The sequence below is a fragment of the Leucoraja erinacea genome, chromosome 6 (assembly GCF_028641065.1).
Source record: "Leucoraja erinacea ecotype New England chromosome 6, Leri_hhj_1, whole genome shotgun sequence".
NCBI classification, from domain to species: domain Eukaryota; kingdom Metazoa; phylum Chordata; class Chondrichthyes; order Rajiformes; family Rajidae; genus Leucoraja; species Leucoraja erinaceus.
Genome location: NC_073382.1, coordinates 23,655,651 through 23,681,294, shown reverse-complemented (window position 1 = coordinate 23,681,294; position 25,644 = coordinate 23,655,651). Strand labels below are relative to the sequence as shown.

The 25,644-nt window shown below is 43.7% G+C and overlaps 1 protein-coding gene across 5 annotated transcripts in view; it reads left to right on the top strand.

Moving 5' to 3' along the window:
• Window positions 1-25,644, top strand: part of klf12b (Kruppel-like factor 12b) — a 242,257-nt gene that overhangs the window by 69,367 nt on the left and 147,246 nt on the right. For all 5 annotated transcript variants that reach the window (XM_055636724.1, XM_055636723.1, XM_055636721.1 and 2 more), the window contains exon 2: window positions 9,703-9,764. The gene's annotated coding sequence lies outside the window, so the exon portion shown is untranslated. The remainder of the gene's footprint in view (window positions 1-9,702; window positions 9,765-25,644) is intronic.

Sequence of the window (25,644 nt, the reverse complement as noted above, 5' to 3'; positions counted from 1 at the left end):
TCGCATTGTGGCTGGGGGGAGAAGTAGCTCGGGTGGCTACGAGCGGCCGCCGGGACCGGACAGCTCAGGTGGCTGCGAGCGGCCGCCACCTCAGCTCCTTCTGCCAGCCCCCGCCCCCGCTACCCTCTGGCAGTGCTCTCCGTCTGAAAACATCTCTCCTGCAACTCGCCGGCCTCCCTCATGTCAGCCGTTTCCCACAAATCCTTAAATTCCGACAGCGTGATCAAGGGACCTATTGAGGTTACTGTCGGAATTTAAGGATTTGAGGGAAGCGGCTGACATGAGCAAAGCCGGCGAGTGGCAGGTAAGAGATGTTCAGACGGTGAGCACTGCCAGAGGTGAGTGGGCCAGCAGAAGGCGCTGTGGTGGCGTCCGCTGTCCGCCCGCAGCCACCCGAGTTACTTCCCTTCTGGCCAAAATGCGGTGGCTCCGCGCCCGGAGCACCATGGCAGCAGTGAGTGAGTGAGTTACTGGCATGATCCCCGACCCCCTCCTTCTCAATGCTCCTGCCCTCCCCGCAACTTGTATTGTCATTCAATAAGATCACAACTGATTCAACTTGTTTGCTCCCGATTTTTCCCACCATCTTTCAACCTGCCGCCACCCTCCACCCCCACGCATTCAGTAATTCAGAATGAAGGAGATTTGGAAGCCTTGGGCAAATTGCTTTCTTTATTTTTATTTATTTTGAGCGTGAGAAATTCTATGTCCTACCAGCCTTCTTTCAAAATTTAGGAACTCAAAATGTGGGGTGCGTTTTCATTGCCGGGAAACATGGTACTTTATTAAGAGATTTGGCTTTTGAAGACTTTATAAAAATCGACTGACAGCTTACGGAGAGAACAATCTGTGCATGCGCGGTTTAAGATTTTTTAAAACCGACTGACTGCCTACCCTGAGTAATTACACACGGCACGTGCCTGACCTGGGCCCAGTGGATAAAGCTCTCTCTTGTTCAGGTCAATGAGAAGAACAAAAGCTTCCCTTCTCTCCCTCCCCCACACATGTCCTATTACCAGTTCCACTGGTCATATCCTTGTATCACTCTTGTTATCACACCTTCCCCAGCCAACAATGGGCCATTATGGACCCCACCCTTCCTAAGGTCATCTGTTGCCGCCCCTGGTTCTGGTTATGGTTGATTGCTGCGCAAACACCTCATGTGGTTATCTCGCACAGGTCAAAGTGAGTAGAGTAGTGTTACATTTTGAGGTGGGCCTTTTTGACCAAGTTGAGGAAATCTGGTTGCTCAATCCCCTTTTTAAATGACTTAACATCGGGAGCAGCAAGTGTGTTGGGTGGTAACATCAGGGCTGCCAACATTGGGTGACTTTTGAGAGGGAGAAATTGCGAGGGAGCGTAGTGACCGAGGGGGGGGGGGGGGGGGGGGGGGGGGGGGGGGGGGGGGGGTGTGGAGGTGTCTCCCCTCCCACAGTAGGGAGCTTTCACATTCTTCAGCTTGAAATTGTGCAATCTGGTGCATACTGTAGCAAGCCTTTTAACTTAGACTTGAATGCAACATTTATGCTTTAAATTGGATTAGGTATGAATGAAGTTAGGCTAAATTACATTCCTAAATACATTCCACAGTAGAGCCAGGCTCTGATCAACAGGTGCAGCACATGAATGACTATATTCATGTATGGAAATCAGATTATAATTCATGCATTGTTATGCAGAGAGAGTGTGTAGAGATAGATATATATATATATATATATACATGTAGACACACACACAGGGGAAATATGTAGATATATATATACATATAGATATAGATATAGATATAGATATAGAATATATAGATATAGATATATATATAGAGAGAGAGAGAGAGAGAGAGAGAGAGAAAAAAAAGAAACCAGAGAAACAAGGCAAGAGTCAGACTCCACGTCCATCACTGTTCTGTGCAAATAAATCAATCACCCTTACCCTTTGACGATAGAAACAAGACGAAAATAATGCCACATGTTCAATCGTATATAGTTCAATGAAATTAAGATATATATGTAAAACATATATATGGAAACAGGCCCTTCAGCCCACCACCAAGTCCACACCGACCAGCAATCTATCATACACTAATTCCATCCTACACACCAGGGACCAGGCTTCCTGTGAGGGTTGGAGATGGGAGAGCCAGGCCAAGCGATGTGGGTCATTGCTGGGGATCATGTGCTGGCAAACCACCTAGATCCTTGGTGGTGATGGACCCTGGTGTCCCCCAGTCTCTTGGTTCAAGACACATTGTGCTGGTTGGTACGGAAGTATCCTCCAGCAATGAGGAAATCCCTTTTTAATTTCCAACAGATTGCATAAATAAGAGGAGCAAATTTCACATATTTACTTGAAGCAAGAAAGCAGAATTATGTACTTACTGCAAATAAAATAACTAAAAACACTGTTTATTGCACACTTAATCTTCTCAAAACATTTAAGATAGCCAACTATTTGGAATTATGTGTGAGGATGATTTTGCAAGTAACATGGTGTGAGCAAGGGTTGTTTGATAAATCTACTTATTATCAAACTTGATAAAGCTTGGATACCCGGGAGCACAACTGCAAATTAGTGCAGGTGCTAAGGGTTATGGAGAGAAGGCAGGAGAATGGGGTTCAGAGGGGAAGATAAATCAGCCATGATTGAATGATGGAGTAGACTTGATGGGCTGAATGGCCTAATTCTGCTCAAATAAATTGTCACCGTAGGAACAAATAAACCATTTATATAGTAGATAGATTTCACATGCTGAGTACGTTATATTCCAAGCCTTTTTTTTATCATGCTAATGTGACAAGCATGTAAAGGGTCCAGAGGAGGTTTACAAGAATGATTCCAGGAATGAGTGGGCTAGCATATGATGAGCTTTTGACAGCACTGGGCCTGTACTCGCTGGAGGTTAGATGGCTGTGGGGGGACCTCATTGAAACTTACAGAATAATGAAAGGCTTAGACAGAGTGGATGTGGAAAGAACGTTTCCACTGGTGGGATAGTCTAGGTACAGTGCTCATAGCCTCAGAATGAAAGGGCGCTCTTTTAGAACTGAGGTGATGTGGAACTTCTTTAGTCAGAGGGTAGTTAATCTGTGGAACACATTGCCACAGAGGGCTGTGGAGGCCATCAGTGGATATTATTAAGGCAGAGATAGACAAATTATTGGATTAGAACGGCTGGCAAGGGTTATGGGGGAAGGCAGGAAAATGAGATTAGGAGGCAGAGATCAGCCATGATTAAATGGTGGAGTGGACTTGATGGGCCGAATAGCCTAATTCTACTCCTATAACTTGTGAACGTAAATTCAGTACTTCATTGGTGAACATTGAAGCTGCGGATGCAATGTGAGGCCCTGGCAGAGGCCGGAATTTTGGGTGACTATGAGAGCCATTGCAGGTTTGCAGGTTGAGGTTTGTTAAGTAATGTTGCATCACATGACAAGGGCAGAGAGCATCATGGCACCAGCCCAGGATTATACTGGGGTCAGTTGACAAAATAGAGAGGACATTGCTTGGAAATAACAGTCTTGATGTTTAATTATCATGATTTGGTATTAATTCTATGATTGAAACAAAAACACGTGACCTTTACAAATAAGTGAGCAATTCATTAGTGTTAATAATACATCAGATATCAAAGGACAGTGAGTTACTGCATTAATCAAAAATGACATTAAACATACAGGCAATAACATCTGCTAATGTGATCTCCCTGTTTTGCTAATATGACGGGATTATTGATGCCAGTTAAGATTTGCCAGGAGGAAAACTCATTCACAAAATCCTTTTTTTTTTAAATCTGCTTACATAGCATAGAAATTCATCTTTGACTTTCACTCTGTGCTGTTTCAAAATAAAAGCACCTTTTCGGTGGATCCATTTTGAGAAAGGTCGGTGGAGTTATTCGTGTAACAGATTGATATCTAAAGGCACTAATTGAATACCAAAGGCCTGGCTTCCTGTGACTGTGCCGTATCGAGACCAAGAAGTTACTTTAAGAAATTGCATAATTGTACCACCCTTTGGAACTCTTTCAATATTAATACAAAAAGCTTTTTACAGCAGATGAAATTTCATCAGTGGCTTGATGGGAAACTTCTCGAATTAGATGCCAAATAACAGCAATTTGATAGATAGGACATGAGTATCCACAAGTCTCACACATAGGTTGGTTAATACCATGTTCATAAGTCTTAGGAGCAAAATTAGCCATTTGGCCCATTGTCTACTCCCATTCAATCATGGCTGATCTATCTTTTCCTCGCAATTCCATTCTCCTGCCTTCTCCCCATAACCTTTGGCATCTTTACTCATCAAGAATCTGTCAATCTCCGCTTTAAAAATGCCCAGACTTTGCCTCCACAGCTGTCTGTGGCAATGAATTCCATAGATTTACCACCCTCTGACTAAAGAAATGTCGCTTCACCTCCCTTTTAAAGGTATATCCTTCAGTGAGTACCATTAGTGAGCGGCAATTTTGTTGTGTATCCTTGCCTCTTGTCTAACCCAAAGTTCTTTGAGACCTGGGCCTTGTGTTACAAATAGAAACTTGGAAAAGATGTTCATGTCCAAACTACAATTGGTGATGACCTTGAACCAACATGGCACATTTATCTTTATGCACTGCTTGTTTTTTAACATCAATTAAGTTTGCAGTCCTCTTTTTTTCTTGATAGCCTGATTTTTAATACAACAGGGGTTAGTATAGAATTTTGTTAAAAATAGTTGTATCTTGAGTAGCGTACCAATTATCACGAAGTTCATTAATGTATTTTATGTTCAGTAGACCAGATGCAAAAAAAAATACTTGCAGTCCAGATTTGCATTAATGCAGGGAATCAACATTACATGAACAAAAACAAACAGCTGGAGGAACTCAGTGGGCCAGGCAGCATCAATGGAGGGAAATGGACAGATGCCATTTCAGGTAGACACTGAAGAAGGGCTTCGATCTGAAACATCACCCATTCCTTCTCTCCAGAGAAGGTATGCTTGTCCCGCTGAGTTACTCCAGCAATTTGGGTCTATCTTTGGTGTAAACCAGTATCTGCAGTTCCACCCTACAAGATGCCAATTCAGTGCAGGACCCTTCTTCAGACAGATGGAGTAGAGTGGAGATAGCTGGTAGAAAGTGGTGAGGGAAGGGGTGGGGGAAGGTCTAGCTGGTGATAGGTGGATTCAGGTGAGGATCAACCCTTCCTTGTTTGGAATCAGCCATGTTGTGCTGCGTTCAAAATAAGTTGGGACTTCAGTTTTCTTTGCTTGGATAGCATATGCGATTTATTGTAAAATACCTCCTAAAGGGCCTGTCCCACTGTACGAGGTAATTCAAGAGTTCTCCCGAGTTTCCCTGATTCGAACTCGGAGAATTACGGTACTAGCCATTCGTAGGTACTCGGAGGCTCTCCACACTGGACGCTCTCCACACTGTTGAAAAAACATCACGAGTACCTTCCGTTAGCGTTACGAGCCGCTAAGAGACACCCCGAGCTCCGACGTATCCGCTACATACATTCTACGTACTTACCACGAGTTTGATTTTTTTTTTTAACTCGGGAGAGCTCTTGGGTAAACTTGTATAGTGGGTCAGGTCCATAACTTGGAAGCTTCCAGTATTGTTCAATTTTCCATTGTGGAGTTATTAAGCAAAGACCGGTGGCTTCCAGGTATGATGTGCGATTGTGCCTTGATTACAACCAAATCACATTACCCATCACTCCTTGTGCAGACCTGAAATGTCAGTTTAGAGATCTTGAGTGCTTGAGATCGTCCAGTGTTTGTTTCTTTGTTCCAGATTCCAGCGTACAATCTCTTTTGGCTTCACATTAATAATCACCTATCTCTATTGCTAAATTCGAAAATAATCTATCAAGAGTACATTCCACGTCCCAATGGCTAATTCATGCAAATCCCTCTGGATCAATGCCCCAATGTACAGACAGTCAGTTTCAACCCAAGCTTGGAAGATTGAATGAATGCTCAAACAGAGAGGATCTTGTGAATGACCCAATGCAGACATTCTTTGCTTTAATCTCCCACATGTTGTGGATAATTCTAAACTGCATCCATTCAGGCAAAAATCCCTGTGCATTATCTCTTGGCTTCATCCTGTAGCAGATTGCGGGAGATCCATTTATAATTTTGGACACTGCAGGATGATCATAGGGAGCTGGCAGCCGATTCTGTAATGGAGAGGAAATTGAGCCCCTGACTTCTGATTCCTTTCTTTGGCCCACCAAACAAACTCTGTTGAAAATCTCACCGATCGCAATGCTTCGTCAAAGCTGTGGGTAACACATTTGTCAGAAACCGGAAAAAACAAATAGCGCGCAGATGTTCCACGCCAACTTAGAACCTTTACATATCACCTTTAGCAAAATTCTGCCACTGTCAACGTGGCGTGCCAATGGCCGAAGAATGCCAGGTGTTTGGCAAACAACGTTCAAAGGCTCTCTTCCCATTGTGAGGCCAAAAGTAGACATGGCAATGCTCTGATGGAGGGCATTGCAGACTTCTTGTGAATGGATAACATTGATTGGGTAACTAAATGATAATGATGGAAAGTGAAGGCATCGTAGAGGTCTAAAACGACCTGCATTAGCATATAAGATGGCATTACATTCTTAACACCAGCTCTTCCCAAGACCTTTTGATCAGGTCTTGGGAAGAGCTGGCATTACATTCTTAACACCAGCTCTTCCCAAGACCTGATCAAAAGGTGCTGTGTTTTTTGATGGTAAGAAGAAACTTGTAAAAATATCAATTATCAAATCTACCAGGGCCGTTATAAGATTTGTGCTTTCTGTTTTGACTGTTGATTTAGATGGGAGGACAACTGATTAATTAGGTCACCGGGGTTGCTCTGATAAAGCGCATTAGCTGTGAAGGTACAATTCTACCTTTGTAACTGTTGGAGGAAGGACCTGGGGATTACTGAGAGTGGGGAGAGTGGAGAGTGGGGTGGCGAGGTTGGGGGGAGTGATTGGTAGAGGAGTAATGCTCTTTTGTGAACGGGTAGAATTGAAGGCAGTTCTTTATTTTCTTGGTCACAAGTGCTGTTGCAATTGAGTGAAGGTCAGAGAGAGTGGCTGAAGCCGAACGAGCCAGCGAGCCAAGAATACCATCATATCCATGAGCTGGAGTCATTAAAGGGTCAGCCAGCTTCAATCTCAGTTGCTCTAGTAATCGTAGCCAAGGATTCTGGGATTAATGAATGCTAGATGTCACATCCTGAAAACATTTATAGACCTTCAGTTTTTAAAAAAACAACGTTGGCTCTCATATATCAGTGACATTTTCCCCCATGCTATACTTTATGTTCACTCATGGCTAATTGGCCTTGCCACTAGTATTGGAAAAATCCAGATGCATGTTGTTTTTAAAGAAATACCATTCTCAAACTCACTTTAAGCAGTTCAGTTACTTTTTGCTTTACAGATTTATTTTGTCAGTGGAAATCTGTAAAATGGTTGTACAAGTGTTACTTTAGAATTAGGAAGCGGGGGAATATCTGAGATTTGAAAAAAATATTTTTGGTCTCTATAGACCTCATTACTGAATGGCACTATTGTAATTTTCCCATTTTAAAGTGCAGTTCTCAAAAGGTTTAATCTGCTTCTTTCATTTTGTGCCCTGGTTTCTGAATCATTTGTCCTCTGTGGTTCCACAGATCACTAGACTGACTGGTTCAAATCCCAGTGCAGTGAGTTCCAATCTACAGCATCTTTGAAGAAGTCAATCTGAGAAAAGAAAATATAATTAAGACCCACTGACAAACGAAACCATGTGCTTTTTGCCAGTCTTGTTTAAACAACCTAATGGTAACAATGGCAATAACTGCAGTTATTTAATCTGTTAAATTGCTGGTTTGTCACAAATATTGGCTGCATCTTTTCAACAAGAAGGTTTCAATTATAACGTAGAAACACATTAAGGCGCTTCAGAGAAGAGCACTAAAACAAAAATTGACGATGATCATGTAAGGAGGTATTATTGGAGATGAATGTCCATGTTCAGTTTTAAAGATGAGTCTTAAAGATAAATGCAATAAATGTTAACATTATATTAATGACATTTATTATTTAACATATGGTATCTATGTGTAAACATGGTATTCTGTAAACAATATAATACCAAGACAAAGTTCAGTATATATATGTATTTTTTGTTATTATATTGTTGATAGAATACGATGGTTACATATTCTGTTGTGGTTGTGGTTCCAGCGGGGGATTAGCTTTATCTGCAGCTCAACACAGTAGGTGTTTGCTTACATAACAGGTTACTGGGCAGTAAGGTTCCCAAAAACCAAACTAAGAACTAGACAATAGACAATTGGTGCAGGAGTAGGCCATTCGGCCCTTCGAGCCAGCACCGCCATTCAATGTGATTTGGCTGATCATCCCCAATCAATACCCCGTTCCTGCCTTCTCCCCATACCCCCTGACTCCGCTATCTTTAAGAGCCCTGTCTAGCTCTCTCTTGAAAGCATCAAGAGAACTCGCCTCCACCGCCCTCTGAGGCAGAGAATTCCAAAAAGTGTTTCTTCATCTCCATTCTAAATAATAATAATAATAATAAATTTTATTTATGGGCGCCTTTCAAAAGTCTCAAGGACACCTTACAGAATTTAACAAGAGTAAAAAACATATAATCGGAGTAAAATAAATAATATAGACATCACTAATACACAAATTAAAGACAGAATTCAATCCAAAGACAAAAAAAATCAAAAACACAATGTGAAGAGAGAGCAGCGGCAGCTAAACCGCGCCAGCGTACACTATCCCTTCCGACAGCTTACTCCTTATTCTTAAACTGTGGGCCCCTGGTTCTGGACTGCCCCAACATAGGGAACATGTTTCCTGCCGCTAGTGTGTCCAAACCCTTAACAATCTTATATGTTTCAATTAGATTTTCTTTTTGTGTGGTGTACCAAGATGGCTTCCATAATCTTTGAATCGAGCAATTTTACAATCTGTCTTTGAGATCTCATTTTGTGCCTCATCCGACAAGCCATGGCAGCAGTACACATCCTTCCCTTGGAACTGCACGGAGGGCAACATAGTAAAGCAAGCAGAGTCGTTCATGTGTCAGGCAATTAGGAAATTAAAGGCACGACGAGACCTTTACCAGAAGTAGGAAGGGAGGTGGTGGACTCGAAGCTTTTACATGGAAAAAACAAAGGAAATATTCCGGAGGTCAGTCAGAGTCTGTGGAGAGGAAGACATCATTAATGCTTTGGATCAATGACCTTGCATGACACTAGTCTGATGAGGGTCTCGACCCGAAATGCCACCCATTCCTTCTCTCCAGAGATGCTGCTTGTCCCACGGAAGTACTCCAGCTTTTTGTGTCTATCTTCGGTTTAAACCAGCATCTGCAGTTCCTTCATACACACCTTGTATCAGAACTGGGAAAAGTTAAACGAGTTTGAGGGTGCAAGGAAAAGGGACGGTTTAGGAGAAGAAGTCAAAAGAAGGGAAAGTTCTATGAAGGGTGGGAAATTGGGGAGATTAAATGGGGAAAGGGATGATGATGTATGAACCTCTTTCACTGCGCATCATCAATCCCTTTTTACATTAAATCGTTTCTGCATTTTGCCCTATCACAGATCTTTTTATTCTCTCCTCTCCTTTCTCTGCTTCTCAATACATGCTAACTTTTTTCATGCTCTGAATTGAAATGTGAATTTGGCTTCTTTTTCCACAGGTGCTGCTTGGTCTGCTGAGCATTTGACAGTGAGAACTATCACAGATTCAGCCAGATTCTGAGTAAGTCGCTTTCATTCATACTGCCGAAATGTATTATTTTAGCAAACCGACTTGAAACGGAAAGGATGACTCTTGATGAATGAGCGCAGGAGCTGATTTAGGTTACAAAGGTGTGAGACTGAGACCAGTTCAAACTGCTGATTATATGGTGTTTTTTGAGACCAAAATGCATTTAAGCAGTCGGGGGGGGGGGGGGGGGGGGGGGGGGGGGGGGGATGGGGGGGGGGAGGGAGGTGGGGGTGGAGCACTGTAGATTTGCTGTTCAGCTTTCCCAAGATAGAAGATCAGAACTGGTGTCAAGCAACCTGTTAAAGAACAGAATCATTTTCTCTCAACTCCCGACTATAGCAGCTGGCATTGGTGACGAGGATGAAACTTATGATCATGTGGTTTTCAAAGGGCAGGCTACAAGCATGCTGACTGATATATGATGTTCACGCTATAAAGCTCCCACATACCGATGAAGATTATTGATCCATTCAACATCGTGTTCTGGTGTGCTTCTGAGAAACCTTGAAACTGGAAGCAGGAATTAATGTTGCCATGTTGGTGAGTGTGTATGTGATTGTTGCAAAACTAATCAGATAGCAATTTTTCTTATTCTTGTCAGTCATATGCGGCAGAGTTGGATACAGTCTGAGACGGTAGATTTTGAAGGGTGGATTCAGGTTTATGTTACAGAGGTAGACGTGGTGCAGTGCAGGATGGATGTGGAGAGGATGTTTCCGATGTTGTGGTGTGCTTCTGAGAAACCTTGTTGAATTAGGTGAGTGTGTATGGTGATGTTGCAAAACTAAATTTGGATAGCAATTTTTCTACAACGGATTCTTGGTCAGTCATATGCGGCAGAGTTGGATACAGTCTGAGACGGTAGATTTTGACGGGTGGATTCAGGTTTATGTTACAGAGGTAGACGTGGTGCAGTGCAGGATGGATGTGGAGAGGATGTTTCCTGTTGTAGGCAAATCTAGAATTAAGGACTATTTAAAGAAAAATAAGAGGAAGACGATGATTTTTAGGTCGAGGCAGACATTAAGGCAGACAATTATATTTTCTCTCTCTCTCTCTCTTGGAGGATCATGATCTTTTGGCGGTTCTAGCATTGTTTTCAAGGCAGAGGTAGATAGCTGCCTGATGTGCAAGGGAGGAATAAAATAGGTCACGAGGGCTCGATGGAAATGCAGAGTTGAGACTACAATCTGTTCCCAGCCCTGTCTGATTGAAAGGCAGAGCAAGCTGGTGCAGCTGATCCTAACGTGGGTATGTTTGTATGCTTGTACAAAAACTTAGTGTGGTACCGAGGGTCTGTTATGCTTAGGGTTGCCAACTGTCCATTATTAGCCGGGACATCCCGTATTTTGGGCTAAATTGGTTTGTTCCATAGGGGGCTGCCCTTGACCTGTATTTGACTGTTTCTACTCGGGTCTCGGGTCGGAGTGCCACGTCCAGCCCTACCTTATCCGTCCCGACGCAGTGTAGCCCGCAGAGTGCAGCAGCAGCACCTCACCCATGGCCCCATCAGTTGGCAGCCCGGCCAGCTGTCCGACCTTCGGACCTTCGCCGACACCACCACCCCTCCTTCCCATGGCCGATCATCGGTTCATGTGTTGGATGGGGTGCCGGCACAGCACAGAACTCGTCAGCTGGCCTGCTGGCTGGGCTTTGTGTGCAGTCAAGCACCCAGGCCAACTCATCATTCACCCAGCCACGGCCGAGTCGGTCAATGAATTGCCACTGGGAATTTGTCCCTTATTTTGACCTTTTGTCCCTTATTTGAGAGTGAGAAAGTTGGCAACCCTAGTTGTGCTGTCAGTGATTATCTCTGAAAACAATCTCGAAGTGTAATTCTAAAAAGAACACGGTTAATATTTTTCCCTTGCTCAATATTACATCAAGAAAAATAGATTATTTAATCAATGCGCTGCCTTGGCAAGGCCACGAGTAAAATCAAAGACGAGTCTCACCCCCAGACCCTCTCTTCCCCTCTCCCATTAGGCAAGAGATACGGAAGTGTGTAAACTCACGCCTCCAGATTCAGGAACAGTTTCTTCCTAGCTGTTATCAAGCAACTGAACCATCCTATCACCAACTAGGCAGCGGTCCTATCATACCATCGACTATCTTTAATCTGACTTTTCTGGACTTTTATCTTGCATTAAATGTTATTCCTTTTATCCTGTATCTGTACACTACACGTATAGTCTTTCTGTTGACTGGATAGCATAAAACAAACAAGCTTTTCATCGTACCTTGGTACACGTGACAATAAACAAAACTAATGTGCCCGTCTCACGGTGCGAGTCCATCCACGAGTGATCCCGAGTAAAAGAAAAAAATCACACTCGTGGTTGTCTATGAGATTCCAAGTTTATGTTCACGAGTTTAAACGAGTTCCCATGTGTATATCTAAGTTTGCCGTTTACTTCTCATTTCTGTGATGTACCAAGTTCCTCTCCCGAGTTACTCTTGAGCCAACCGTGAATGAAGGTCTGTTTTAAGTATCAAATAGAGGAGCTGGACAGCAATTCATACAGTAAGTATATTCTGATTCAGTATTGAATGTTATTCAATTTCATAACTTAAAAAAACTAGGCAGGATCTCGACCCTGCACTCGCTGCCATTGTGCAGCAAGGAGGTGGTGGCGGCGAATCAGATTGTTGGGAGACGGAGCTCAGGGCTCGCCTCCTGAGCTGCTTTGGTGCCCAGGCGTGAGTTGAGGTGAAAGAAGGTTGGGGTGGAGGTGGGGGGGGGGGGGGGGGGGATGCGTAGGTGTCAACTGTCTGGGGTGACATGGTTCTTAGGTTAGGCTGGGATCATTCTCTGCTCTCATCTCTCTCTTTCTGTGTGTGCATTAGCAGGGGGAAAAGGTCTACGTCGCTGGGGCACAAGACCTCTGCCTTCTGTCCCTTGCAGCCATCAACTTGTTTGTTCCTTTGGTGCACCTCATCTGCCCTGCAACTATCCCAGCGCTGCCCCAGCTCTCTGTCCCATTCTCTTGGAAATGTTGTTTCCGCCGCTGTAACGAGGACGGGTCCGGCTGGCTGGCCTGGTGGGTGGGTGGGTGGGCAGGGAGGGGGATTGGTGCCAGTCGCCCCGGGACAGGTGCTTGGGGGCTCTCTCCCAGCGTGGCCCCGGACCGGGGAGGGGGGGGAACACACACACACACACACCGTAGGCCGCCGCCAACCAAGCCACCCATCCCCTCCCTCTGCAACTGCAAACAACCCCACTCTCCTGCTCACCTAACCCGCCCATCCCTTCTCTCTGGGTATTGAAGGCGCTTCTGGTCTGCAGTGTGCAATAGTCACCAAAATAAACTGCATCTTTTAGAAAGGAAATATACAGAACATGTCAATCCCACTGGATAGGCCTTAGTCATGGTGCTGTACAACATGGAAACAGGTCCTTCGGCCCAGCTTGGCCGTGCCATCCAAGTTGGCATCTTGGGGTAGTCCTAGTTGCCTGCATGTGGCCCATAAACCCTTCCCATCCATTTATATGTCGTTAATAACCTCATGAAAATATTAAGTCTACGTGAGCCTGCTTCAGTTTCCTGGGTCCAACGCAGAAAAAAGTCTCCCCCACTTTCCATGGTTAATCGCTCTGTTTATAATGATCACTGCATTATGAAGTCCTCGACAGTGAACCCCATGGACAATCACTACCAAAGTGTCTGCCCACACAGTCAGTACACCTCTTGTACACTTGTCTCCCGTAATAAGTCACGCCACCTCGCCCCCCCCCCCTCCCTTTCCTCCTCCTCCCCCCCACCCCCCCACAACCTTTCCCCCCAACTCCAGTCCCGTCCCCGACCCCCTGGGAAACTGAAGGTAGAGACAATCAACTGCCACAGATACAAATAATGTAATACATAACAATAGGGCAGATGCTGGTTGACAACACACAAGTGAACACACGGTGCTGGAGTAACACAAAGACGCAGCAGAATTTTGGAAACGTCATCCTGTCACCCATTCCTTCTCTCCAGAGATGCTGCCTGTCCCGCTGAGTTAAAGAGTGCCCACGGTAGACTCACGAGTCACTACGGTAAACTCACGGGCTACTACGTTCTTACAACGAGTTTAAATGTTTCAAATTTTAACTTCAAGAGTAAATTTGACTCGTGGAAATCTTTAAACATGTTTCCCGTTACCTGCCGTTAGGGCCACGAGTCGCTGAGTTGCGTCCACGAGTTCCGACGTTCCCACTACGTTAATTGTACGTGATTACCACGAGTTTAATTTGTTTTAAACTCTGGGTCACTCGTGGGTCGACTCGCACCGTGAGACTGGGGTTTTAACTAAACTAAACTAAATGTTGTGGGAGCTTGCTGTATACAAATTGGCTGCTGTGTTTCCCACATTAATACAATGATTGTACTTCAGAAGTACTTCTTTGGGTATAAAGTATTTTGGGACAAGTGCTTTAGAAGTGCAAATCTGTTTTTCTTTTATGTTTAGTGACACTGTGAAATGAGCACTTCACTTAATATGGTTATTTGAATCGAGCAGTGGGGGCCTGCAAATTATGGGTGCGAGAGATTAAAAATGTCACCACATTTTAGGAAGTGTTCAGATGAATGTTTGAAGAATCGGAATGTGCAGGGCTGTGGATGTGCAGGGCTGTGGATGAAGAGCTCAGAAGTGGGACGGACCTAAATAATATTTTTGTCTGGTTGAATAGATGCCACCTGTGCAGTAAACAGATGCAATTCTATGATTTAAATTTAGGAATATTGCTTTATGAATTACCCCCTGGAGAAGAACTAGAACTGGTGACAATATACAAAGAGTGTCAGTATCTGTACAGGAAGGGTCAGGGGGGGATAACAGTTGCTTTAAGCACTATGCATTACTTTAAAAACGGCAAGGTCTGATTGATCCAACACTAAAACAAATTAAGGATCCCGCTATAATGTTTCAGTCAACCTCAATTATCCCAATGAGCAATAAATCTCTTGACTCGGTTCATGTTCAACTTTTATTTCCTGTCCCTTGTGTGAACCTTTAGCTGGTTTAAATTGCAGACAGTGGCTTCTGCCGATACCATCCTGTACTCCTGAAACCCGTAAGAATATCAGATTGAGGAAGTCACCCAGCCGAACATGTTGCAGCTTCACTACCCCCTCACCCTCTGGTTATTAGTCAGAATGGGTGGCTTAGAAAAGGTCTCAGCCACTACTGCAGTCTTTTATAGGTAAAGTGTTCTGCATACAAAATACACTGTTCTTTATAGTGTACTGGGTGGGTCCCAGAGAGGCTGGAACCAAAGCCAGGCAAAGTAGACATTATGCATGAAATTATTTCTTCAAACACAAACAAATGAAAAATCTTCCACCCCCAGCAAAAACATTGAGGCTGTTGAAAAATGTGAATAAGAGAATGAAACGTAATAAGGATCCAGCAGGTAAAGTTGTAATGCAGAGATGCCATGATTTAATTCAATGGCAAAATGGATTTGAGGGGCTGACTGGACACTCCTCTTTCAAAAAGAATTTAGACATAAAATTAGCATTTGATGAGCATTTTACAGCACTGGGCCAGAGTTTCCTTTAGAAGGTTGAAGGAGGACCTCATTGAAACTTACAGAATAATGAAAGGCAGAGATAGAGTGGATGTGGAAAGGATGTTTCCACTGGTGGGAGAGTCTAGGACCAGAGGTCATAGCCTCAGAATTAAAGGGCACTCTTTTAGAAAAGTGAGGGGAAACTTCTTTAGTCAGAGGGTAGTTAATCTGTGGAGCTCATTGCCACAGAGGGCTGTGGAGGCCGTCAGTGGATATTTTTAAGGCAGAGATTTCTTGATGAGAACGGTGTCAAGGGTTATGGGGAGAAGGCAGGAAAATGGGATTAGGAGGCAGAATTAAACCATGAATGAATGGCGCAGTAGACTTGATGGGCCGAGTAGTCTAATTCTACTCCTATAACCTGTGAACGAGAACAAAATGTTGGGGTAACTCAGTATTTCTGGAGAAAAGGAATAGGTGATGATTCGGGTCGAGAGCCTTCTTCAGGATTAGTTGATGTTTTGTGTCGAGATCCTTCTTCAGGCTTAGACAAAATGAATTGTTGCTTTACTCTTTCATTACTATTTGTTTTGTGCTTTTTGGGGAAAAAAAAACAAGACCTATTGCAAGCAATGGAGAGAGAATGCTGGAAAAAGCTGCGGTTTGGGGAAAAAGGAGCAAAAGCCAGGTCTTGGGTCGAAGACTCGGCCTTTGATGTAATTGTTCCATCGGTTAGGTCTAGGTTTGCAATTATCGTCAGATGTGCGAGGTACAATAAAAAGCTTTGTTCTGCATGCTATCCAAATCAGATTAAATATTATATATCAATATAATTAAGTCAAACTCCAAAACAATATGTAAAGCAAAGCGGAAGACAGAGATTGCCCACCGGGGCGCCATACGACTGGCAGCCTCTCACAACAGTCTGTCTGTTTTTTCGTTTTTTTGTTATTTTTAGTCTGTTTAAAAGTATGTTTTGGAGGTTTCTTATTATGTGGGGGAGGTGGGGAGGGTAAGGGGGAAACCGTTTCTCAGTCACTTCCTGGTCGAGGATGCGACTATTCTCCGAGTCACGTCTTCGCCCCCCCCCCCCCCCCTCACAGCCTACCATCTGGATTGGCGGGGCCTTTCCTGCCGGAGACCGACCAGAGCTTCAGCAGTGGCGCAACACTGATTTACCATCGCGGAGCAGGCGATGCCTTACTGGGGATCGCCGTGTTGAGTCTCCAGAGTGATGGGCCTGCTGCTTTAACATCGTGGAGCTGTGGTTGTGGAGCTTCTAGCCGCGGGCGGCGCTGACTTTAACATCGTGGAGTCCTGGTCGGCCTCTAGACTTTGGGAACCGCGGTCTCTGGTAAGAAGTGGCCGATTCGGAAACTCCAAGCCACTGAGAATATTCTTCTGTTCCGATGTCGGAGTTCCAATCATCCCGGCGAGATGGCCTGAACATCGGGCCGCCGTAGCGGCGACTGCGGAGGGCTCAAAGGCCCCAACCACGGGTGAACAAAGAGGAAAGTGACTGAACTTTATTGCCTTCCCCCACACTTCTCCGCTGTGAGGGGATCATGTTAAATTCTATCGTGTGTTGTGTTTGTTTTATTCGTATGGCTGTTTGGTAACTCCAATTTCACTGTAGTAATTGGTGCATGTGACAATAAGTGTAAACTTGATTGCAGAATATAGTTCCCAGCATTGTAGCACATCAGTTCGATAGACAATGTCTACAATGGGGTAGATGTGAATCTGACAGTACCCTAGCTTATGGAAGGACTGTTCCTCCTTTCACAGGCATGTTTAACATTTTGCATTTCAAACATTTTCTGCTTTTTACTTCAGATTTCCAGCATCTGCAATTTTTTTTATTTTTCACAACCAATGAAGTACTTTTTGGCATGGAGTCACTTCTGTCATGTCGGAAACATATCAGCCAATTTTCACGCAGCCAAGATCTCATAAACTCGCACCACCGCGATGTGCCATCTGTTTCGGTGTTGTTAATTGAAAGACTACATTTAGCGAGGGTACCAAGGATAGGGTCCTGCCTCACTTCATGGGATATTTTACATCTTATTTGGGTTGCAGATGGGAACACACAGTTTACATCCTTCAATGAAAGATGCGTTGCAGCACTCCCATTGCACTACAGGAGAGTGTCAGCTGAGAATATAATGCTCGGGTCTCTCAAGAAAGCCCACAACCTTTACTCTGAGGCAAGTGAGCTGCCCACTGAACCACAGCTGACACTTGTGGTTCAGGGAGGGATTTCACTTGCCCTGATATCTAGGTCAATACACAGCATTCTGACTGAACTAACAAAGACCCATCTCCCAATTATTCCCTCAGGAGACTTCAGAATATTGCAGTAGGCATCAAGTCGGGTTTCAATCAGCAAACACATCATTGAACAGTAATTGAAAAAAGTGTTCAAATTTACAAAGGCTCTACAAGCTGCTTTGTAACAAATGGAAACTTGGGAAATGATTTGGTTACATTAATTTGGTCACAAAGAAAATTAGCTATTTTAATTTTGTTCATTTTTTAAATGTTGAAGTTATAGGATTATACAGCATGGAAACAGGCCCTTTGGCCCAACCCATCCATGTCAACCCAGTTACCTATCAGAACTAGTCCCATTGCCCATATGTCTCCCACCTCTACCACTTCTTCTGGCAGCTCGTTCCACATATGCGCAACCCTCTGCAAGAAAAATGGTGCATCTAAAGTCCTCCTCCACCGTAAATCTACATTCTTTAGTTTTAGACACCCATTCCCTGGGAAAATGACTGTGAGCATCCATCTTCTTATCTTCTTAGGCTTCAGGCGATAAGCCTCAGGCCCCAGTCTCCTAAGTAAAGTCACCCAGTCCCAGTAACATCCTTGTGAATCTTTTCTGTGAACTTTCCTTTCCGATATCCTTCCTGTAACTAGGCGACTAAAACTATGCACATGTTCAAACTGAAAAAAAATGTGGTGAATTTACAGTACATGTCATTTTACAACTTATTAATTACTTATTAATATGCGTCCTGTTTTGTTTTAGATTATCAGTGTGAGCAATTGCCCCTCCTGTGTTTAGTCGTCATGTCATCTGAAATTGGACTAGGGCTTAGGGTGAGGATTGTGGGAGACTTGGAAGGAATCCCTAGACTTCTTTTTGTGGCAGAACTTGATGTCTTCTATAAATTTTTATTTTACAACACACGTTCAACAATTAAGGCTGCCCTGGCCCATTGTGAAATAAAAATCAATCTGTGATCTTGCATGCTTGTTTTCGTCATCTTGGACAGCAGTCACTTTATAATTAACTGAGATAAAGATGTGGGCAGTAAAATGTGAACATTTAACATGGCACGGAGACACAGCAGTAGAGTTGCTGCCTTACAGCGCTGACAGTGCCAGAGACCAGGGTTCGATCCTGGCTACGGGTGCATTGGCTGTACAGAGCTTGTATGTTCTCCCCATGACTGCGTGGGTTTTCTCCGAGAACTTCGGTTTCTTCCCACGCTCCAAAGACATACAGGTTTGTAGGTTAATTGGCTTGCTAAATATATAGAAATTGTCCCTGGTGTAGGATAGTGTTTATCTATTGCTGGTTGGTGCGGACTCGGTGGGCCGAAGGGCCTGTTTCCACGCTGTATCTCTAAACTAACTAAACTAAACAGGTAGACAAAAATGTTTATGGAGAGAAGGAATAGGCGATGTTTCAGCTTCTTCTTTGAAGAAGGGTCTTGACCCGAAATGTCAGCCATTCCATCCCTCCAGAGATGCTGCCTGTCCCGCTGAGTTACTCCAGCATTTTGTGTCTATTTACGAGTGCTCGTCTGTACAGAGTTTGTACGTTCTTCCTGTGACCTGCGCGGGGTTTCTCCGGGATCTTCGGTTTCCTCCCACACTCCAAAGACATACAGTCTGGTAGATTAATTGGCTTGGTATAGTTGTAAATTGTCCCTAGTGTGTGTAGGATACGATTAGTGTGCGAGCATTGCTGGTCGGTGCAGACTCAGTGGGCCGATGGGCCTGTTTCTGCGCTGTATTTCTAAACTAAACTAAATCAAAGGGGAATGCATCAGATGGGTATTTATGAGGGTGAACAAGTTACAGAAGGATGGGAAATAAGTTGAGGGACAATTTGATAATGGGAATGCTTCCCCTGAGAGGAAGCCTAGGCCCAAAGAGGCAAAAAAAAATCTTGTGAATTTGTTTTTACTAGTTTCAATGAAATATAGATCCTGTAATAAATTTTCAGTGATTTAATTTAATGTATTTTTTTTTTAAATAAGCCTCTTTAAAGTACATTTTCAAGAGCAGACAATGAACTAATACTGACTTATCTATGTGTTATGTTATTTAAGGCACACTGGCTCCTTCACAGCTCTACAGAGAGTCATGAATGAATTAATAGGGGAAGGAGAGATTCCTAATATATATAACCAAGACGACTTATTATTATCCACAGTAATTAAAATATTTTAAAAATGCAGTTGCAAAGTTATTGTCCAAAATGAAATCCCTAATAACATATTAGAGGGAGATGCTGAGGTCTGAATCAAGATTGTGTCATTTCTATTTCTATTTGGAGTGTAATTTGTTCCCCTCTGCTCTCCAAAATCATGGTCCAGCTGTTCATTAATTCAGCATTCACTTATGTTTTGATGGCTGAACTCATTTTAAACTCCACCTGCCCCTTCCAACTACGCCAGACAACTCGGTTGTTTATCCCTGCGCAGCTTTGCAAGGATATGCTCAGTTCAGCAATGCGGTGAAGAGAGATGTTTTCGAAGGGAAACAGAAGAGCTAATCTTCCATAACAAGAAAATTTCATCCTCCAGAAATCTGAGGGCTGACATTTAGAAAAGTCAGAGTTGTCCAGCCCAAAACACTCTGGCTGACTGAGTCTGCACTGACCAGCGCAGAATTGTTTACATGGATCCTACCCCCAAACCATTTTATTCTCCAAACATTACATCAACTACATGCAAAAGGAAGGAACAGCACCTCTTTTTCTGCTTGGGTGGACAACAGCCCAATGGTATGAACATTGAATATTCCAATATCAACTAATATCCCCACTCCCTCCACTCACGACCAATTTTCTTCCCCCCCCCCCCCCCCCACCCCATCCTGGTTTGCACATTTTTCTCCCACCATCTTCCACTTCCCTCCATCACCCTGCTGCTTTCACCTCCTCTGTACGCTCATTTCCCCCACCATCCCCCCTCACTCTCGATCTCAGTTCCCATTTCCCTTTTATGCCCCCTCTTTTCCCTCCCACCTGTCCCTTTCCACATGTATCCCTCTTTCAGGCTTTGCACTTCACTCCTCTTCTTTCCCTATCTGACACACTTATGTCTCTTTTTCTCCTCGAGACTTTGTTACTGCCTCTACCCATCTGCCAAACAACCCACATACCTGTATCCACCTATCAATTAGATAGACACAAAGTGCTGGAGTAACTCAGCAGCTGAGGCAGCATCTCTGGAGGGAAAGGATGGCTGAAGTTTCGGGCCAAGTGCCTTCTTAAGCCTCTTTTCTCCAGAGATGATGCATGACCCACTGAGGTATTCCAGCACTTTGTGTCTATCTTTGGTATAAACCAGCATCTGCAGTTCTTTCCTCCACCTATCACTGGCCAGGTTTTGCTTCACCCCTACATCTCCTTTCCAGTTTCCTCCCCCTACTCTATCATCAGGTCCTGACCCAAAGAGTTGTCTATCTGTTGCCTCGACAGATGCTGCCTGGTCTGCTGAGTTCTTCCAGCACATTCATTTTTTGTCACGATTCCAGCATCTGAAGTCTCATGTTTCGCCCTTCCATCAACTCTCCCCATATTCTACCATTCAACTATTCTCCTGGACCAATTCACAATGCAGCGGTAGAGTTGCTGTCTTACAGGGCTGCAGCGCCAGAGACCCAGGTTCGATCCCGACTACTGGTGCTGTCTGTATGGAGTTTGTACGTTCTCCCCGTGACCTGCGTGGGTTTTCTCCGAGATCTTTGGTTTCCTCCCATATTCCAAAGATGTACAGGTTTGTAGGTTAATTGGCTTGGTATGAGTGTAAAATTGTCCCTTGTGTGTGTAGGGTAGTGTTAATGTGCGGGGAGCGCTGTTCGGTGCGGACTCAGTGGGCCGAAGGGCCTGTTTCCGCTCTATATCTCTAAACTAAACTAAAGAGTGCTAATCAACCTACCAAAGTGTAATTTTTTGGGATATTGGAGAAACCGAGGCAATTAGAGGAAACCCATGTAGTCACAGAAAAACATGCAAACTCCACGTAGATAACATTTGAGGTCAGGATTGAACCGAGGTCGCTGGAGCTGTGAGGCAGCAGTGTGATGAGCTGCATCAACGTGCTGCCCCTTTGTTTTCTTGAAAATAGTTTATTTACAATATTCAGTATTTCTGATTACATTTTTCATTGACTGTACAATTTGAACTTTTGTACAAAAGATTCTTTAGACTTGTTCACTGTCCTGTCAATACAGGACATTCACAGTAAAAGGCAGGGCTCTGGGGAGTGTCATAGAGCTGAGGGATTTTGGAGTGCAGGAACATTGTTTGTTAAACGTGGCATCACAGGTAGATAGGGTGGTCAAGAAGGTTTCAGTACATTGCCATTCATCAGTTTGGGTATTGTATAGAAGAATATTACGCTACAGTTGTACAATGCACTGGTGAAACCACATTTGGAGTACTGTGTTCAGTTTTGGTCGCACTGCTGTAGGAAAAATGTTGTTCAACTGGAAAGAGTGCAGAGAAGATTTACAAGAATGTTACCAGGACTTGAGGATCTGAGCTACAGGGAGAGGTTGGGCAGGCTAGAACTTTATTTATTGGACTGCAGGAGGATGAGGGGTGATCGTGTAGAGGTGTATAAGATCTAGAGGGAAATAGATAAAATAGTATTTTACCCAGAGTGGGGGAATTGAGAACCAGTGGCATAGGTTTAAAGTGAAAGAAGAAAGATTTAATAGGAACGTGTGGGGCAGCTTTTTCACACAGGATGATGGGTCTAAGGAACGAGCTGTCAGAGGAGGTAGTTGAGTCACATACTATAACAATATTTAAAAGACATTTGGACAGGTACATGCATAGGAAAGGTTTAGAGGCCTATGGGCTAAACACCTACAGTGTAGATGGGGCATCTTGGTTGGCATGGGAAAGTTGGGATGAAGGGCCTGTTCCCATGCTGTACGATGATAAAAAAAATGAAAGCACTCATCTTCAGAGCAGGAGTTGCATTTTTGCGGCTTTTAATGTTGACAATAGCAAAAGAATCATGAATGTAGGAAGAAGACATTCATCAATACTTGTGGATGTGACTGTGGGCCCTCTGAGTGAAACTGCTTGGAGAATCTAACCCATGCCTTATTTTTCAAATGTGGTCCTACAGATTGATTTGTATGCAATATGAAAGGCCATTTATCAGAACCAATACAATATTTCAGCAATGCAAAACTACTTTGAAGATCAAAACGGGTAGGGATGTTTTGCTGATGCTGGTTTGGCTGAAATGTCACCTATTCCCCTTCTCCAGAGATGTTGTTTGACCCGCTGAGTTACTCCAACATTTTGTGTCCATCTACTATGAAGAATATCTGTGAATTGACAGCCTCTGCCTTTTAGATATGCAGCTTTCAAGTTTTTGGGTGCAGCCTTTTCTTGCTTTATGTTTCCATCGATGACTCAATAAATCTGTCCTTGAAAGATGGTGTTTGCAACAACAGAAAATCGAATAATATTGGCTAATCTATAGTTTTGTGATCTTGCTTATGGGCTGGCATCAACAATGGACCCGTTGAAACTACAACTATTGTGAGGCACATTGTCCCCAGTAGCCAATGTTGCCATCTGCTTCTGTCATCAGTTGGCAGAATCATAAGGACTCAAATACCATGCTGGGGAAAATGCTGGAAATATTTTAACAAATCATGCAGCATCTATGGAAAGAGAAACAAAGTTAACGTTTCAAGTCAAAGACGTTTTTATTTATGGATGCCTTTCTGGCCACATAGATTTAATTTTATGAGTTTCATACTTTTTCTCAGGGTAGAAAGTCCCTTCAAAAAACACACACTCATTTAGTGAACTGCAACCTTGAGTCACCACCTTTGTTCTTAAAATGAGTGGGCATGTTATACGCAATTGACAATTGCACTTGGGGAGGAATGTATTGAGAGGGAGTGGGCGTGGGGTGGGGGGGGAGAAGAGTTAATGGATTGAGAAAATGCTATGTTTTTAATGTCCAGATAAATGAGTCAAATGTCCAGGGTAAAAATACAAAACTGATGGCTCTAATGCATTCTGCATTCACTGAAAATGTGTGAATTCACAGCACAATTAGAAATATATGGCTAAGATCCCAATGCTATTACAGAGAAATAAAGAAACGGCAGCTACATTAAGAAATATTTTACATTGAACTTCACAAAAGAGAATACAGAAAATATTGGAAAACAATGAATTTGGAAATTATCATTTGTAAAAATAGTTATGGAGAAATTAATGAGAGGAGATAAAGCCCCAGGATCTCATGACTTGCGTCCCATGGTTTAGAGGGAGGGGGCGATGGGACTTTGCCCATTATCAGGTGGCTTAAAGACCAAGGGCACACTGGTGACTAGGGCTAACGGTAACATTTAAAGAAGAACATTTGAAGAATGTTTTCACTTGGAGAGTGATATAGAAATGTAATTCACCATCTGCGAGAATCACAGAATAGAATCAATCTGTGCGTTCCAAAGGGAATTAGGTAGGCATATGAGAGAGAATGTTGTGCACAACCGTGGGGTAAGAGCAGGACAATGGAACTGATGAGTTTCTCTCCTGGAGGTTAACACCGATTTAATATGTTGCCTATTGTGATTTCAGGGAGCATTAAGGATCGACCACATAGTGTTGTCCTCATGTCAGATCTTTAGACTTTAGAGATACAGCATGAAACAGGCCCTTCTGCCCACCGGGTCTACACTGACCAGCCATCACTCCATACACTAGCACTCTCCTACATACCAGGGACAATTTATAATTTTACCGAAGCCAATGAACCTAAAAACCTCTATGTCCTTGGAGTGTGGGAGGAAAGAACCCAATTGATCACAGGGAGAACGTAGAAACTCCGTACAGACAGCACCCGTAGTCAGGGTCAGAACCGGGTCCCTGGCGCTGTAAGGCAGCAACTCTAGCAGTGTGCCAGTATTAGACAAGAGCTCGCACTACACAAGAGTCATTGGTGAACCTGCCGAGTAGTTAAGGCAGCCTTTCAGGTGTTGTTCCAAGGAGAATGCATATCAGTGAATAGGTACAGGCCAGCGTAACACTCAATGTTGTTTTTTAATGGTGCAGAAACGGGCTCTTTGGCCTACCGAGTTTGCGGCGACCAGCAATCCCCACACACTAATGCTATCCTACCTACTAGGGACAATTCACTATTATACCAAGCCAATTAGGGTGTGGGAGGAAACCAGAGAAAACCCACACAGGTCACTGGGAGGATGTATAAACTCCATCCAGACAAGCTACCGTAGACAGGATCCCTTGCGCGGTAAGGTAGCAACTCTACCGTGCCACCCGGTATTGAGACCCACTGGCAGAAAGAGGATGACGGAGGATTGAAACTCCTCCAGTATTGTGGCAAGAGAAGAAACCCTGTATGGATTTAAAACGATGATGACTGGATCGTATAAACTATTAGGCTGCAGAGCTGGGGAATGAGATTAGGTGATGGAATTCTTTTGTTAGCCAATATGGACAAGATGGGATAAATGTCATAAATTTCTGTGGTTTCATTATGTAATGCCCAAGATATTTTGTTGACTAGATATTCCATCATGCGAGGATATTTGTCAGGATAATTCAGGGATTTATGCTCTTGATTCAAAGTTTAATCAATAAAACGTTCCTGGGACCTATTAACCTCTACCCTCTGAATTCCCCAAATGGGTGAAGCACTGAGCTGAGAGTGCAAATTCATAAATTGCTCTCTTTAATGTGGATCCAAGTGTAACAGCAACATCATGAAACATTCAGCAATCACCTTGTGGCAGCAACTGGTGGCTGCCAGATCTTGAAGGTGGGATAACTTCACAACTTACTGTCGGCACTCAGGGCGTGGCTGCATTTGTTTAGTGATCAAAAACTTAGAGTGGATTTCAGGAGCTGAGGTAAGGGCCAAAGGAAATAAATTGTTCACCAGCTGTATCCAGGTGGAACAAAAAAGGGTCCAGGCAGAACCAGGAAATTTGCCTTTCAGATCACTGTGAGTCTTTTAAATCAGGTTCCAACTAAGTCCGGCAATGGAAGCACGCAGGCAGCATCAACTTCAAATGGTTCTTGTGGTTTGGACTTTCTGCTTATCGTTTCTCTGGTCTCAGTCA